Raw genomic sequence first — 15,521 nt, forward strand, 5'->3', positions numbered from 1 at the left:
GGTTTGCTTAGAATAAATACACTTTATTTTATATATATATCTGTTGTGGTGTCCTTTCATTTGGTATTCAAGGGATTATATATGGTATCACAGCTGGCTTCACATGCCATTCAGAGTTTAGCCTAAGACTGCTCTTGTCCATGCTACCACTAGGATAGCTGGTCTATAAGGTTGACTTTACAACCAATCACCATAAGGGTATTTGGACTGATATAAGGTGTACACTATAACTAGTGTCATCATTCATCAGGCCAACTTCTCACAGCCTTGACTACTGTAATGCCCTTCTGTTTGAATCCCCAGCGACACTGCTGGACAGACTCCAACGAGTTCAGTCGGCAGCAGCCAAACTGGCTCTTGGTTGGACCAGGAGATCCTCGGCCACCGCTGACTTGGCCGAGCTGCACTGGCTGCCTTTGCAGCAACGCATTGCCTTCAAAGCCCTTTGCTTGGTCTTTAAGGCACTACACGGCGCAGGACCCAGACCTCTTCAACGTCTGTTCTCGTGGTACATCCCCACCAGAACACTTAGGTCTACAACCGCCTGCCTTGTGAAAGTACCTAGATGTAAGAAGGCCAGGACTGGGGGAAGATCGTTCAGAGTAGCTGCAGCCAAGCTGTGGAACAGTCTGCCTGCCGATATTCGCCAAATCCCCCATCTCCTACCCTTCAGGAAACGAATCAAAACATGGCTCTTTCCTCCACCCCTCTAAGCCCGCCAGCCATAGTTCAACCCCCCCGTCTAAAAACCCAGGAGTTAGTTACCAGCGCCAGGATACCTGCCAGGTGACAGCCGCGCTCTATAAATATTTTAAATTAAATTAAATTAAATTAAATGTACCCAGAGGGTACCTCAGAGGATCCCCCCTGAGAACCTGCCAACCCTGGTGCGGTCTCTGACCGGCTGTAGGCAGCCTGCCACCACCAGGTATGTTTCTGGACCCCTGGGTAGAGAGCCCCTGCTCTCTGGGACCAGAAACAATGCACAACCTGGGCAGAGGTGTCATGCCTCCTTCCCCAGGACAGACCAGTGCTCAAAGGTGGGAGCTTCAAAGGCCTGCTGGCTTTGTAATATGACCCCCAGCCTCTGCTGCTAGCAGCAGATGGCAGCCACTGGTTTACACCCCCACTTTAGGCGGGAAAAGCGGTGGGAAAACTCAAGAAGAATAGGAAGTGTGCCCAACTCTGCCAACTACACCCCTAAGGTGGAGGAGTCGAGGTGAAGCACATCTTTCAGTCCCCACCATCTTAAAGATGGGGGGACCCCTCCAATCAGGGCTAGGTCTATGTACCCATCTCACAGGAAGATGGCATAATAGAGGGCGTTGTCACCCCAGGTAAGATACCCATTGGCCCTACCCACTACTCCCCTAAAATGGCCCCTAAATCTAGTATTGAGATGGCTCCTCAGACCTGAAAGCTAGATCTGCGATGACCTGAGAAGAAAGAAGACGACCCTGCAGAGAACACTGAAGACGACGACTGCCTTGGCCCCAGCCCTACCGGCCTGTCTCCAGCTTCTGATAACCTGCGACTTGACTTGCAGCCACACACACTGCTGCCTTAAAAAAAGACTTCAATCTCCCATGGACAGTAGACCAGTCCAGAAGAAACCTACTCCAAGGACTCCGGATACAGACGGTTTCGCGTTTCCTGCCCTCTCTGCACCTGACGCACACGGCCCAAGTCTAAGTGGCTCACCTGTACAGTGAAGTCTCCCCAGCGATCCTCATGTCCAGCGTTGGCTGACCACTCCTAACCTCCACAACAGCACCTGCAGTGTGAATCCAGAGGCTCCCCCCGACGGATTTAGTAAGAAGACTACGACGTCAAAAGGCAACCCTGCACCTGAAGCTTCTGAGCCTTGGTGAGCTGAACCGATGGCGCCCCTGTGACCCCCTACATCTCTACTTACCTCTGCTATCATTCGTCCTACTCCTGCAACCGCCGGTGCCACGCCTGCAGCTTCTTTGCCGAAAGAACAATCCCCTTTGAAAAACATTGGGCGCCCGATGTCGAAATTTGACCCTGCACACGGCGGCCCCTGTGCCACTGGTGGTGTATATTTGGTGCTGCTTTGTGGCCCTCCCCTGTGCTTAAACTAACCTCCTCATCTTGGCCCCTCCAACAGATATACTTACCTGCAGGCAGTGTGGCTCCTGGCACCCCCTGTCTCCATTGGAAAGCATTGGGCCGAACTCCGATTTTGACCTTTGCACCCGGCCGCCCCTGTGCCTCTGGTGGTGCAGCTTTGGTACTTACCTGACCCCTGTCCCTTGCTGACTTTTGGCTCTGAAGACTGGGGTTTGTAATTGGAGTACTTACCTGTTTAACCACAATATTGTTTTCCCCATAGGATAACATTGGACTGTGTTGAAAAGTGTTTAAGTGTCGATTTTTCAAAGTGAAAATTAATTTTGATTAAAAACTTACTTACCTTATGACAAAGATCTTTCTCTTAAAATAAAATACAAACAAAGTATAATTTTATAAAATTTGTCTGGATCTCCTTCTTGAGTCGTGTGTCCATTATTGGTCAATGTTGTGCAATAAATGCCCTACACTCCTCTGTGTTAGCCCTAAGGCTGCTCGACCGCACTACCACTAATGGAACACTATGGGGCAGATCTATATTGGAGATGCGCCACTTTTACGCCGCCGTTGCGTCACTTTTGTGACGCAGCGGCGGTGTAAACCCTGCGCCACGTTGCGCCATATTTACATCGTGACGCATCTATGGAGATGCGTCACGATGTAAAGCCCTGCGCCACGTAAAACCTGCGTCAGGTTTCACGTGGGCGTGTCGACAGAGGGGGGGGGCGTTCCGTCGCAGGAACGCCCCTGAAAAGTGACTCAGTCAAATCTATAAGATTTGACTGAGTCACTTTCCCAACGCTGATGCGCCAAAACCCTGCGCTTGCTTGAAACAGGCGTAAGGCTTGACGCACCATGTTAGGGATAGGGTAGGTTGGAACAGTGCTGGAGTTGCGTTGCGCTTGCGACGCAACTGAAGCACTGCGCCAACCTTACGCCATCGGATGCGTCACGCATCTGTTTATTCCTGCGCCATGATGCGCCGCATTGTAAATGCGGCGCATCATGTGTGGCGCAAGGGTAAACTTGCGTGACGCATCATTCCTGGCGCATCCTTGCTGATTTGCAGGGATGCGCCAGGAAACATAAATCTGCCCCTATGGGTTTTACATTGAGCCCTGTACACTTTTGGGGAACTCCTGGACTCTATGCACGGTATTACCACCTGGTGGCGAGATCATATACCGAGCCAGCTTCTTAAAGCTGCCCCACGCCAAGCCCCCGTAAATGATGGCCAAAGCTGTGATGTAAAGAAAGACAAACATATATTCATTTACTGGCTGAATTATCCAAAATGAAACCAGCAAGCTTGGATGAATCACAGCTTCCCTACGTAAATTGATTGATCTTGAGAAAATATTTTTTTTACCAAAACAATTTATTTTCCTTATTGTGTGTGAAAGCACTTTCAAATACGTGTGTTCAGACTGCCAGCGTCTATAATGTGCCCTAATAATGTCAAAGCTTCCACGTGTTAAAGAAATGCACTTTATTGAATTTTGAAGTGCCTTTATCATATTTGCATGCGATATTTGTTCAGGGCTCGGCTTGTGCACGGGCTCGAAGATCCAAGGCACACTCTTGGCTCGGCTCTGGTACGGCTTTCCCTGTTAATTTGTTGCTTCTCCCACCTCTAACTATACTAGAGTAATGTGCTACACGAAAACACAAATCTGGAAATAGCTTACTTAATCTTGCATTCCCTAAGAGTGTTAAACATGCGAAATATAAACAGGGACTAAACCGCTGACATGAACTATGTTCACGTTTTTTTACAATCATTGTTCAGAAATCGATCAGTGTTTTTGCCAGTGAGGTTAAGGACATGAAAATAGGGACCAATAGGGACATGGCACACATCCCTATGTATAGAAGTTACAAAAAAAGGGGGTGCACTCCTAAATGCATCAAGATTATTCAGACTGTTTGTGGTGCTGCAGCAAGCAAGAGTTGTCCACGAATGCTGTAAATGATTCAGTTAATAACAAGTCAAAAAACTTGTGTATGCTGCGCACTGTTCACCTGGTGTGAAAACACCGTAATTTAAACATAAGTTCAAAAACTAGCTTGACTGTATTCTCAGAAATACTTCTTTAATTCATATGAACCTTATTTTCCTGTGTGATTCTACAAAACATTTTTCACTGAAACATTTTTGATTACACAGAGAAACTTTTTACAACAGGCATCTATTACTTGTAGATGCTAATTTCCCAAAAGATATCTCACATGTACATTTATATATACAACGATTTGAAAGAGCCCAATGCATTTCGGAACCACTCGGTTCCTTCCTCAGGGGCAGTTCTGAAAAACATGAATAGAACAATATGTTGTCATGTATAATTTTTTGTAAATGAAGGCTCAAGAAACACAATGTACCGTAATGAATGCTGTGTCGTCTTTAAACTAAATACGTCAGCGCCATCAAAAACTATTTGAAACAATTTGTATGTGGAAAATTCATACCTTCAGTGGAAGTTATGGTGATTAATGCCTAACCAACCTATTGAGTAAAGAGCAGGACATATCAGCCGTTATTCTTAGTGAAGAGGCAGATGGTGAAAATTTTTGCAAACAAACCGATGGTTTGTTGAAATACATGTGTATGCGTTTACTGAAGCTTACCTCATTGGCTTTTGCACACCGTCTACAACATAAAACATCAATATTGCCACATTAGTCTGTGCTGAAAACACAGGTGATGAATATATGGTATGTACATAGATCTATAACCCAATGTATGTAGAAATTGGGAAAGCGTCCTTACCTTTAAGGCGCTAAATGTGTCAGGTATGTTCTGAAAAGATAGCAGAACACAAAAAGAAATATGAACAAAGAGGTTATCCTGAGAAGACACTGCAAGAATGTTTACAAAGAGCATCTAACAAAGATCGCCAGGATCTTTTCACCAGTAACCCAAAGACTAAAACTAACAGCATCGTATTTGTATCCAAATATACGACAAGCTCTCTAGCCATTAAAAGAATAATTAACAAGAGATGGGAACTATTAGCTCCCGAGCCAGATTTTAACAACATATTCCAAGAACCACCATTACATGCCTACACAAGAGGGAAAAACTTGCGAGAATTATTGTCTCATACGAATAATCAAGATATACCTACAACGCCTAAAGGAACTCTTAAATGTTCTAATTGCTCTCACTGTAATAATGTAATAGTGGGGCATGAGCTAACACACCCATCTACAGGTAAAATTATACCATTAAGACACACAAGCGATAGTAACACAAACAATGTTATATATGGTATAAAATGTCCGTGCGGCAAATTCTATGTTGGAAAAACAGAGCGCAAAATCAAAATCCGACTTACAGAACACAAGAGTCGAATAGGAACCAAAAATCTTAACTCCGCATTGGCTGCACATTGGGCTGAAGCAAATCATTCAATTTCTCAACTTAGATTTCAGATCATAGAGCAAGTTAAAAAACAACCAGGAGTAGATAATAACATTAAATTACTTCAACGAGAAGTATATTGGATCAAATTTCTGGATACCATGACCCCAAAAGGGATGAATGACAGATTAGACATGTCATGCTTTATATAATATCATGACCCAAGTGGGGATCAGTACAATCACATTAGTAGGATTGTAATAAAATCAAGTACACACAGTGAGTGTTTTAGTAAGCAGGCGCATACTTTGTGATTACTGAATGTATTATTTTATTGTCACATGGGTCTCCATAACATTATGGTTTGCACACAAACAAATTCAGTCACACAACACACTGCAGATAGAAGGACTGTTCATATTTTGTAGGAGCATCTAGCATCTTGCAGACCTACTCAGTGAATTTCACTGATACCCATTTTTTCTTTTTCGGCTCCACTTGCGTAAGAAGATACAACTAGGATTGTTCTGGAGATAGATTTTTTTACAGGTTATTTAAGATTATGGCTCTTCAACTAGATTCTTTATTACACATATATCAACACTCTGGTTGATCCCATCTTGCTGAGTGATTTTGTTGTTTTTCACGCTGGAGTATATAAAACTTATAGCTCATATCTCACCATCATTTAACCAGACTACATATTATACACATATTAATATTCCGGGTGAACCTTATACTCTGAGTGTTCATCGTTGCTAATAACGCTGTTGTTTCCGAATTCCACTTTTTATAATTCATTATCATTTTAGTCAGAGATCATCGTAAAATGGCGTTTAAATTATACGCTTTCTAACCTACTTGTGCAGATTTAGTATCTCTTTTATGTTCTCGTTTAGTATTACACCCACCTGGTAGGACTACGCGAACAGTCACGGTCTCTGTTATCGATCTACCATTTGGTGAATATTAGTTAGCTGTAAGAAAATTATTAGGTCGTCATCATATATACATTTATATTTTTACATCGTTTGAATAGTAGACTCTGAGTGTTTATTGTTGTTTCAAACGCTGACATTCACGAATCTGATCACGTATTTCTTACTGGTACAATTACATTTTAGAGCCAGAGTTCCATGCCAATATGGCGCCTAAGTAATGCGCTTTTTAGATTCAACACATGCAGATTGAGTCCCTCGTTTATGTTTATGTCGAGTACCACATCCGTTCGGTTGAAAAACGTGAGCATTCACGGTCTTTTTCACCAATCGATTTCACGAAGAAAACTAAATTGCCGGATGATCGTTACTTTAAGGTACGAATCTAATGCGCGCAGCATGCTGTTGAATCGATATATTCTATATCTTGGGGCTGATTGACCGACATTGCTTTTCGTATCTTGTTTACAGCTCACTGACACATTTAGCGCCTTAAAGGTAAGGACGCTTTCCCAATTTCTACATACATTGGGTTATAGATCTATGTACATACCATATATTCATCACCTGTGTTTTCAGCACAGACTAATGTGGCAATATTGATTGATTTATGTTGTAGACGGTGTGCAAACGCCAATGAGGTAAGCTTCAGTAAACGCATATACATGTATTTCAACAAACCATCGGTTTGTTTGCAAAAATTTTCACCATCTGCCTCTTCACTAAGAATAACGGCTGATATGTCCTGCTCTTTACTCAATAGGTTGGTTAGGCATTAATCACCATAACTTCCACTGAAGGCATGAATTTTCCACATACAAATTGTTTCAAATAGTTTTTGATGACGCTGACGTATTTAGTTTAAACACGACACAGCATTCATTACGGTACATTGTGTTTCTTGAGCCTTCATTTACAAAAAATTATACATGACAACATATTGTTTTATTCATGTTTTTCAGAACTGCCCCTGAGGAAGGAACCGGGTGGTTCCGAAATGCATTGGGCTCTATCAAATTGTTGTATATATAAATGTACATGTGAAATATCTTTTTGGAAATTAGCATCTACAAGTAATAGATGCCTGTTGTAAAAAGTTTCTCTGTGTAAGCAAAAATGTTTCAGTGAAAAATGTTTTGTAGAATCACACAGGAAAATAAGGTTCATATGAATTAAAGAAGTATTTCTGAGAATACAGTCAAGCTAGTTTTTGAACTTATGTTTAAATTACGGTGTTTTCACACCAGGTGAACAGTGCGCAGCATACACACGTTTTTTGACTTGTTATTAACTGACACATCCCTATGTGCCATGCCCCCATACACTGCATGAGATATAGGTAAGTCACCCCTACTGCACGCCTTACAGCCCTAAGGCAGGGTGCACTATATCTCATGCATGGACATATCTACATGAGCAGATATGACCCTACAATATCAAGTCCATTCTTGGATATTGTAAGTGCACAGGGAAGCCACAGAGAGTACATGGACTGAATACCAAACATCTTATATTAATAAATCCTCACTAATGCCAGTGTTGGATTTATTAATACACGCACACATGGGTCACCTTAGAGGGTCCCCTGAAAACCTACTAAACACTGGTGTGGTCTCTGACTAGTCTCAGGCAGCGTGCCACCACTAGACGTATTACTGACCTCATGGGGTGAGAGTCTGCGCTCTCAGAGGCCAGATACAAAGCCTCCTCTGGGTGGAGGTGCGTCACACCTCCTCCAGGACAGGATGGCATTCCAGGGCAGGAGGCTTCAAAGGCGATGCCACCTTTGAAATGCAACCCAGGCAGCTCCAGCTACTGGAGGATGCCAACCCCCGTCTTCCTCCACATGTTGCAGGAGTACAGGGGGGGAAGTAGGTAAATTAGGAGGTGGGTCTCCATTCAGCCAGCACCACCCCTAATGTGGGGCAGGGAATGTGGACCCCACTGTTCATTTCCCTCCATCTAGGTTTGAGGGGGAATAAGCCAATTAGGGTCAGGAAGTGGTCACTTAGAGGCTGTAGACACCCTAAAGGTAGGTCGCCCATTGGCTACCACCTATCTCCCTCTTTAAGACCCCTGAAGTTAGTATTTAGGTTGCATCCCTGGACCCTGAACTGAGAGTCAACGGGCACAGAGAATTAAAGGACAATGAAGAGCTTCCGGTCCAAAGACTGCAGCCCCGCTGCAGAATGTTTCAGCCAAACCCTGTCTGCTGCCGTAAGGACTCGACAATTGTGGTGTGCTGTCTCATCCTGCAACTGTAAGGTTTCCAAGAAACCTGGAGCTCTTCCAGCCTTCTATAAATCACCAAAAACTCCCTTGCAGTGGAGGTACCTGTAAAGATCTCTCCAACACAGGAATAGAGTTGGTAATCTTTATTTGCAGTACAGAGTTTCAGGTACCTCCAGCTTGCTCCACCAGCCTCTCAGCTCCAACCCTTTTCTTCAAAGAACAACATTCCATCCTAGCAACAAGCCTTACATTTTATCTTAAAGAAATCCCCACATATCTTCCCCCCTACATGGATTGACAATAAAAATTAAAATGCGAAACATAGCCATTCAAGAAATACAACAAAAATGCGGAACTACATTAGTCATGCAAGCTCTCAAGGAGCCTTTGCATTTAGAAACATTCCCAGTACTCCAAGCAGATCCATCTGTTAAAATAAGCACATTTTTCTTAACTGATTTCACCTGTATAGTTTGCGTGAATTTACTCTCCCCTTTAATGACAATTCCTCCTCTCCTCACAGCAACCCAATGTCCTACTTTTATGTCGGAATCCTTCACTCCTTTTTTCAAGTTGTAATAATTTGTAGCAGTTTCTTGCTGCTTCACTACACTATCTTCCACTGCAGCACGGTCAACCCACACACATTCTTTGTTTTTAAGCCATCCAGGAACTTCTTTTACCCCAGGTTCACGTCCCTTTAGAGGGACAAATGGAGAGACTCCAGTAATTGAATGTGGTGTCACTCTATACGACCACACTAATTTCTTAAGTTCCTCAGACCATGACAACCCATTAGTTATCGAGAGTTGAATATTTTCCATAAGCAGGCGATTCATTCTTTCAACCAAACCATTAGCCTGCGGCCTGAACATAGCAACCCTCTCATGAACAACACCTAATTTACAGAGGAAATCTCTCATTCTTTTGGAGACCAACTGGACTCCATTGTCCGATACAAGAGTTTTAGGTATTCCATCATTCATGAATGTCCTTTCCATAAATCTGATAACTTTTTCAGTCTCAATACAGTCAGTAGATTCAACAACAAACCATTTGGAATGGTAATCCACAAGAACCATTAAAAATTTGCTACGTGAACCAAGCTTGGAAATGGGACCGAGAAAATCAATCGCTAACCTCTCCCATGGACGCTTTGGAAATTCCACACAAGCAAGGGGAGGTTGCCTTACAACTTTCATTTTGTCGCTCCTTGCACATGCATAACATTCCTTAACAACCTCCTCTATGTCTCTGTCCATCCCCGGCCACCAGAAAGATTGCCGGACACGCCTCTTAGTCATGTTCCTCCCTAAGTGCCCCTCATGAGCTATGCTCATTATTTTGCTTCTTACACTGGCCGGTGGCACCAATGTGTTCCTTCTCCACAACTTCCCTTCACTTACGCTCAACTCAGTCTCAACCTGGCAGTAACTTCTGAAAAGAATATGTTGGCAGTAATCCTCTCTCTATCCTCCTGATACACAATTCATGACTCGCTGTAGTATCTCATCACTCAACTTGGCAGAATCCCACTCCTCCTTATCAAAGGCTTGTTCTTCATTACATCTGATCACATCCACACTATCATCTAAGTCTTCTTCAACAACATCCACTGGCATTCTAGACAAACAGTCGGCTACTACATTCTTCAAACCTTTCACGTACTCCATTTCAAAATTGTACTCAAGCACAGATAATATCCACCTAGAGATCCTGGGAGTCACATTTCCTTCCAGACCTCTACCACCCTTAAACAAATGCACTAGAGGTTTATGGTCAGTACGGACCTTAAAAGGCAAACCCCAGACAAAATATCGGAAATGCTTGATTCCCCAACAGCACGCCAGAGCCTCCTTTTCAATCATGGAATATGATACTTCCGCTCCCTGAAGCCTTCTAGAAGCAAATCCTATAATTCTTTCCACTCCATCATACACTTGAGACAAAACTGCCCCAATTCCTACAGCACTCGCGTCAGTGGTGATAAAAGTTCTAGCATTAACATTAAAGTGTCCAAGAGTGGGTGCATGAAGGATACAACTCTTCACACTATTGAATGCTTTCTCACACATATCGTTCCATTCAAATGCAACTCCATTCTTCATCCACAACGTTAACGGTTCAACAATCTTTGTAAATTCATTCACGAACTTAGAACAGTATTCTGCTAATTCTAAGAAGGATTTCAGCTGATCCTTATTTTTTATTTTTTTTATTTTTATAATAATATTTTATTAAATTTTGTCAAGCACACAGATAGATTCACATTTGTGTCCGCAGCTCAGCTGATCCTTATTGAGGGGACTAGGAGCATTATTAATAGCTGAAACTATACTTTTTTTTAGGTTTTATCCCTTCCTTGGCTATCTCGTGTCCTAAGTAGGTCACACAACTTTTTTTAAGTTGATATTTTTCTCTTTTTATAGTCAAACCATGACTTTCCATACGTTTTAAGACTTCATACAACACTTCGTCATGATGATTACTATCCTTCCCTACTATCAGCACATCATCTTGGAAGCACAAAACATTCTTTATATTGACAAAAATCGCTTGCATGACTCTCTGAAATACCGCTGAGGCAGACGCCAAACCAAATGGCATTCTACGATAACGAAATGCACCCAGGGGCGTTACAAACGAGGTAAGGTGTCTTGATTCTTCGCTGAGAACAATTTGATGATAGGCCGCAGACATATCAATTACACAAAAAATCACTCCCCCACCCATGGCAGTTAACATCTCAGATATATTAGGTAGGGGTTGCCCGTCGACCCAAATATTCCTACTTAAATCGCGCAAGTCAACACACAAACGAATCTTGGCACCGCCATCCTTGGGCGCGACCACAATGGGCGCCAGCCATTCTGTGGCCTCAATAGGTTCAATAATCCCCTCCCGTAACAATCTGTCGAGTTCATCTTGAAGGGGACCTCTCATCAAATGAGGAACATTCCTCACTTTATGAACAACTGGTACTGCATTCTTTTTGAGAATGATCTTATGAGAAAAATTCACAAGCCTTCCCAACTTATCAGAGAAAACGTTGGAACAACTGTGGATTTAACGGGTTCAATGGCATTGGGATTCAGCATTATTCCTAAATCTTTTTGATGGCGCCAACCTAATAAATTGGAACCTTGTTTTGTAAGATAGACTCCCCCATAGACTTTCCTTCCTGCGAAGCCAATCACCATCCACTTCAGCCCTAAGATGTCAATGGTCTTACCACCATAACCTACTGCTTTAATGTCCGGTTTACTCCAGGATTCTACATCGCTCATGTCACCCCACACTTTAAGATATATATCTTTAGATAGCAATGTGTATAAACTTCCTGAATCAACTAGCATTCTCACATTATTCATATCAAAGCTTATGATACAGTGTGGTTTTTCTAATTTGTCCGTGCTTTCAGTAATGATATCGATACTACAAACAGTGTTGGAACATCCTTCATCAGAAATAGAGAAACCTTCAATACACAACATAACTGCTTGAATGTTTTCGCAAGTATCATCAACCTCATGTACATACTGAGTTTTGAAATTGCACACTTTAGCAAGGTGACCCCTCTTCACACATGCTCATATTGCATTCCTAGCCATTCATCTGGTGCTAGAAACAATATGTACTGGAGCACCACACCGGTAACACTTGAAGACACGTGTGTTGGTCCGTGGAACCATATTGCTGGAATGGGGAACTTCAGCGGGCTTATTGAAAGACTTAGGTTGCAACTTCCCCACAGGGATTAGCAGGGGAGATGCAGTTCACAGCACGCTGGGTAACAGGAACACACCACAACACAAGTCTCAAAAGTAGTGTATCGAGCAGGACACGCAGAGGAGATGCAGTTTCAATACAGAAGGGCATATAGTCTTACAGTCAGAAGCGCTGGCAAAGGGCAGTAAAGAAATAGTGTAAAAATTCTGGATTTTCATGAGATACGATGTACATACCAGTTACTCAGTATCTTGAGTCATCCAGAGAAACGCTGGGTTCTTGAGAAACACGAAGTACATATCAGAAACTAGATATGTCAGTTATTCTTCCAGGGGTGGAGGTACTTGCTGTCTGCCCCCCGCGCAGAACGGTTCACTCGTCGCCAATGTAAGGATCTCTCCAACACAGGAATAGAGTTGGTAATCTTTATTTGCAGTACAGAGTTTCAGGTACCTCCAGCTTGCTCCACCAGCCTCTCAGCTCCAACCCTTTACTTCAAAGAACAACATTCCACCCTAGCAACAAGCCTTACATTATATCTTAAAGAAATCCCACAGTACCATTCCAATTCAGCCTGCAGGCACCGAACCGCAAAATCCGGTTGTACTGACTTGCTGCTCCCCGGTGACTCTGATACAGTACCTAAACCAAAGTGGTACACTAGCTTCAGTGGGTCAGACCTGTCTTCCCACCAAGTTTGGAGACGCCAGGACCTAACAGAGCCATGCTGCACCAATGCTCAGGGCACCAGACCCTCTGCAGCGTACACCGAGATAAAGCGAGTCCAATCTGCACTCCAACTGCCCAGGAAGCAAGCAACCATCAAGGGACATCAAGACCCCTGACACCCATTTTGTGACTGGCCCAGCTGTCCCAGAATTGCCTCTCTAAGCTGCCTGCTCCTGATTGTGAGGACATCTTCACGCGCACAACATGGCTGACCTATCTGCTCTGCACCCAGCCAGGCGGGCCTTGGTAAAAATGATCCAGCTGTGCTTCTGTGGTCCTGAGGCCCTTGTGACCTGCTCCCTCTAGGGGGACCCCTCAGACTTACCTCTAAGTCCACTGGTGCAGTGTGTTTTCAAGTGGCCCCCTTCTTCGTAGTGCATCAGCTACAACATCCTCAGACCGATTCCGGGACGCTCCCGAGAATCCACTGCCGGAACATTGGGCCTGGCCTTGTTACTTAAATCCTGCAGGTGACCCTTGAAATCCAACTCTGGGATTGTATATGCATTTCTATCTTTTCTCCCATTGACTTCAATGGTGCTTAATTGCGTACAAAAGTAATTCATTTCGCAAATTCCTATCCTAAATGTACTTACTGTAGAACTGAGTTATTGGTCTGACAAATTACATAAAAATCTGTGTTATTGTTGTTAAATTAGTCTTGGATTTATTCTTGCTTATGCGTGTCATTTCTTGCCTCTGTGAGTACAACAAATGCTGAGCACCACCCTCTGATAAGCCTATCTGCTCGACCACGCTACCACAAATAGAGCGTGAGTATGATCTACTTTTGCCTCTGTGAACCAATCTGGGTCCCAGGACTCTCGGCACGTGTACTTCGTTTTAGTGCACCATATAGACAGCCAGCTTCCTACAATATATGATTCTATGCTCAGAGTCTCTTGTTTAGATGCTTCTGCTGCTACGAACATGTTGTTTACAACGCGCTTCTTCTTCCTGGTGTGTAGCGCCCTCCCTTGAGCTGGGCAGAGTGCGGCTGGAACCACGCCCTCTGACTGGCATGACTGGCATGGGCTGTGAGGGGTGTGTTATTGTGGGGAAGCAGCTGAGTTGCGCCTTTTGTTTGCTGTTAGTACCATCTGCGCGTCTTTGGCGCTGACGCGTGTGCGCATGTGGTGTTTTTATTGGCGGCCTCCGTTGTGGAGAGCGACACATAAATGTTTTACTTCTGCTTTCTTTATGCTCAGATCTTATTTTACAAGTTATTTTGTACAATCAAAAGTATTTTATTCTGTTTTCTATGTGAGGAAAGCTTTTGTAAAAAAAACACATAAAATGGGCTTAATCAATCTATCAGGCTGCATTAGGGCTTCGATTTAAATTTCACACATTTTGGTAACACCGTGGAAACAGAAACACCCAGCCAAATGGAGCTTGGAGTGAAATGTTTTGATTAATGAATATGGGGAAAAGGCAACGATTGCCTCTAATGAGCTTCTTGCTATACGAGGTGCGAATATTAAGAGAAAATCGCCCATTGTGACCCTTTAATTGAGTGTAAGCGAGAACAGATATACCAGGGCATCATCTCTTATTCAGATTTAATTAGACAGTAAGAGATGTGAGAAAAAACGAACCAGGTCAAGAAATGGAACGTAAAGATGTTTATTTGCGAAAGTCACAATGAGAGTTGGTCAGTAAGTAGCGCTGAGAAGGGCGCCTACTGTTGACGACATCTCTATGTTGTGAATATACGACGTTACATTGCGGTATTTACACCGCGATACCTTTACAACGCAGGCATTACAACTCAAGTCGTTACAACGACTTGCGCTGGAGGACGCTGGACATAGGAATAGCATGATTTACTATTCCGACTCTAGTCTACATACAGTAGGGAAGGTGTTGGAATAGTAAATCATACTATTCCTTAGCTTAGAGCGCCATCCAGCGCAAGTCGTTGTAATGACTTGCGTTGTAATACCCGCGTTGTAAAGGTATTGCGGTGTAAATACATGCTCCTTCAAAATGGGATTTGCTGTGCATATCTAAACCCATTTAGTGATTGGCTAATCCTTTAGTGATTTGCAAAATGGATTAATTACACAATGAAATGCCATTTAGGTGTTGCAAATCCTGTGAGTCCGCGAATTCCAGTGACTGCAAAATGGCTTTGTGCATGTGACCCCAAGTGTGGTATAAAATAAATATGCATTCATGATAATGATGACGTAAGAGTTTGTTCTCATCAAATATGCAAAGGTGAACAACCTACTTATGTTTATTTGTGTGTAAGTAACTTGAGTCGATTTATTTTTTATTTCTAGTGGAAACAATGAATAGACATTGAAAATGAAATAAAAATAATTTGACCCTGAAGCAACAAGTCAAAATATCACAAAACATGTGTAGGCCAGTAAAGTCTTTATTATGCAAAGTTTAGGTACAAAAGAACTGTGATAAGTTTAAGGCTG

At 43.1% G+C, this 15,521-nt stretch overlaps 1 long non-coding RNA gene across 3 annotated transcripts in view; it reads left to right on the top strand.

Annotated features, from left to right (window-relative positions):
- The first annotated feature begins 6,656 nt into the window (after positions 1-6,656).
- LOC146797264 (uncharacterized) overlaps positions 6,657-15,521 on the top strand; it is a 143,888-nt gene continuing 135,023 nt past the window's right edge. The window contains exons 1-4 of one of the 3 annotated variants that reach the window (XR_014968461.1): positions 6,657-6,773; positions 6,868-6,894; positions 7,016-7,037; positions 7,359-7,583. This is a non-coding gene — a long non-coding RNA (uncharacterized LOC146797264). Of the gene's footprint in view, positions 6,774-6,867; positions 6,895-7,015; positions 7,038-7,358; positions 7,584-15,521 lie in introns of those variants that run through there. The other 2 variants (XR_014968459.1, XR_014968460.1) reach the window with 2 other exon arrangements.

Source organism: Triturus cristatus, chromosome 9 (assembly GCF_964204655.1).
Source record: "Triturus cristatus chromosome 9, aTriCri1.1, whole genome shotgun sequence".
Lineage (NCBI taxonomy): Eukaryota > Metazoa > Chordata > Amphibia > Caudata > Salamandridae > Triturus > Triturus cristatus.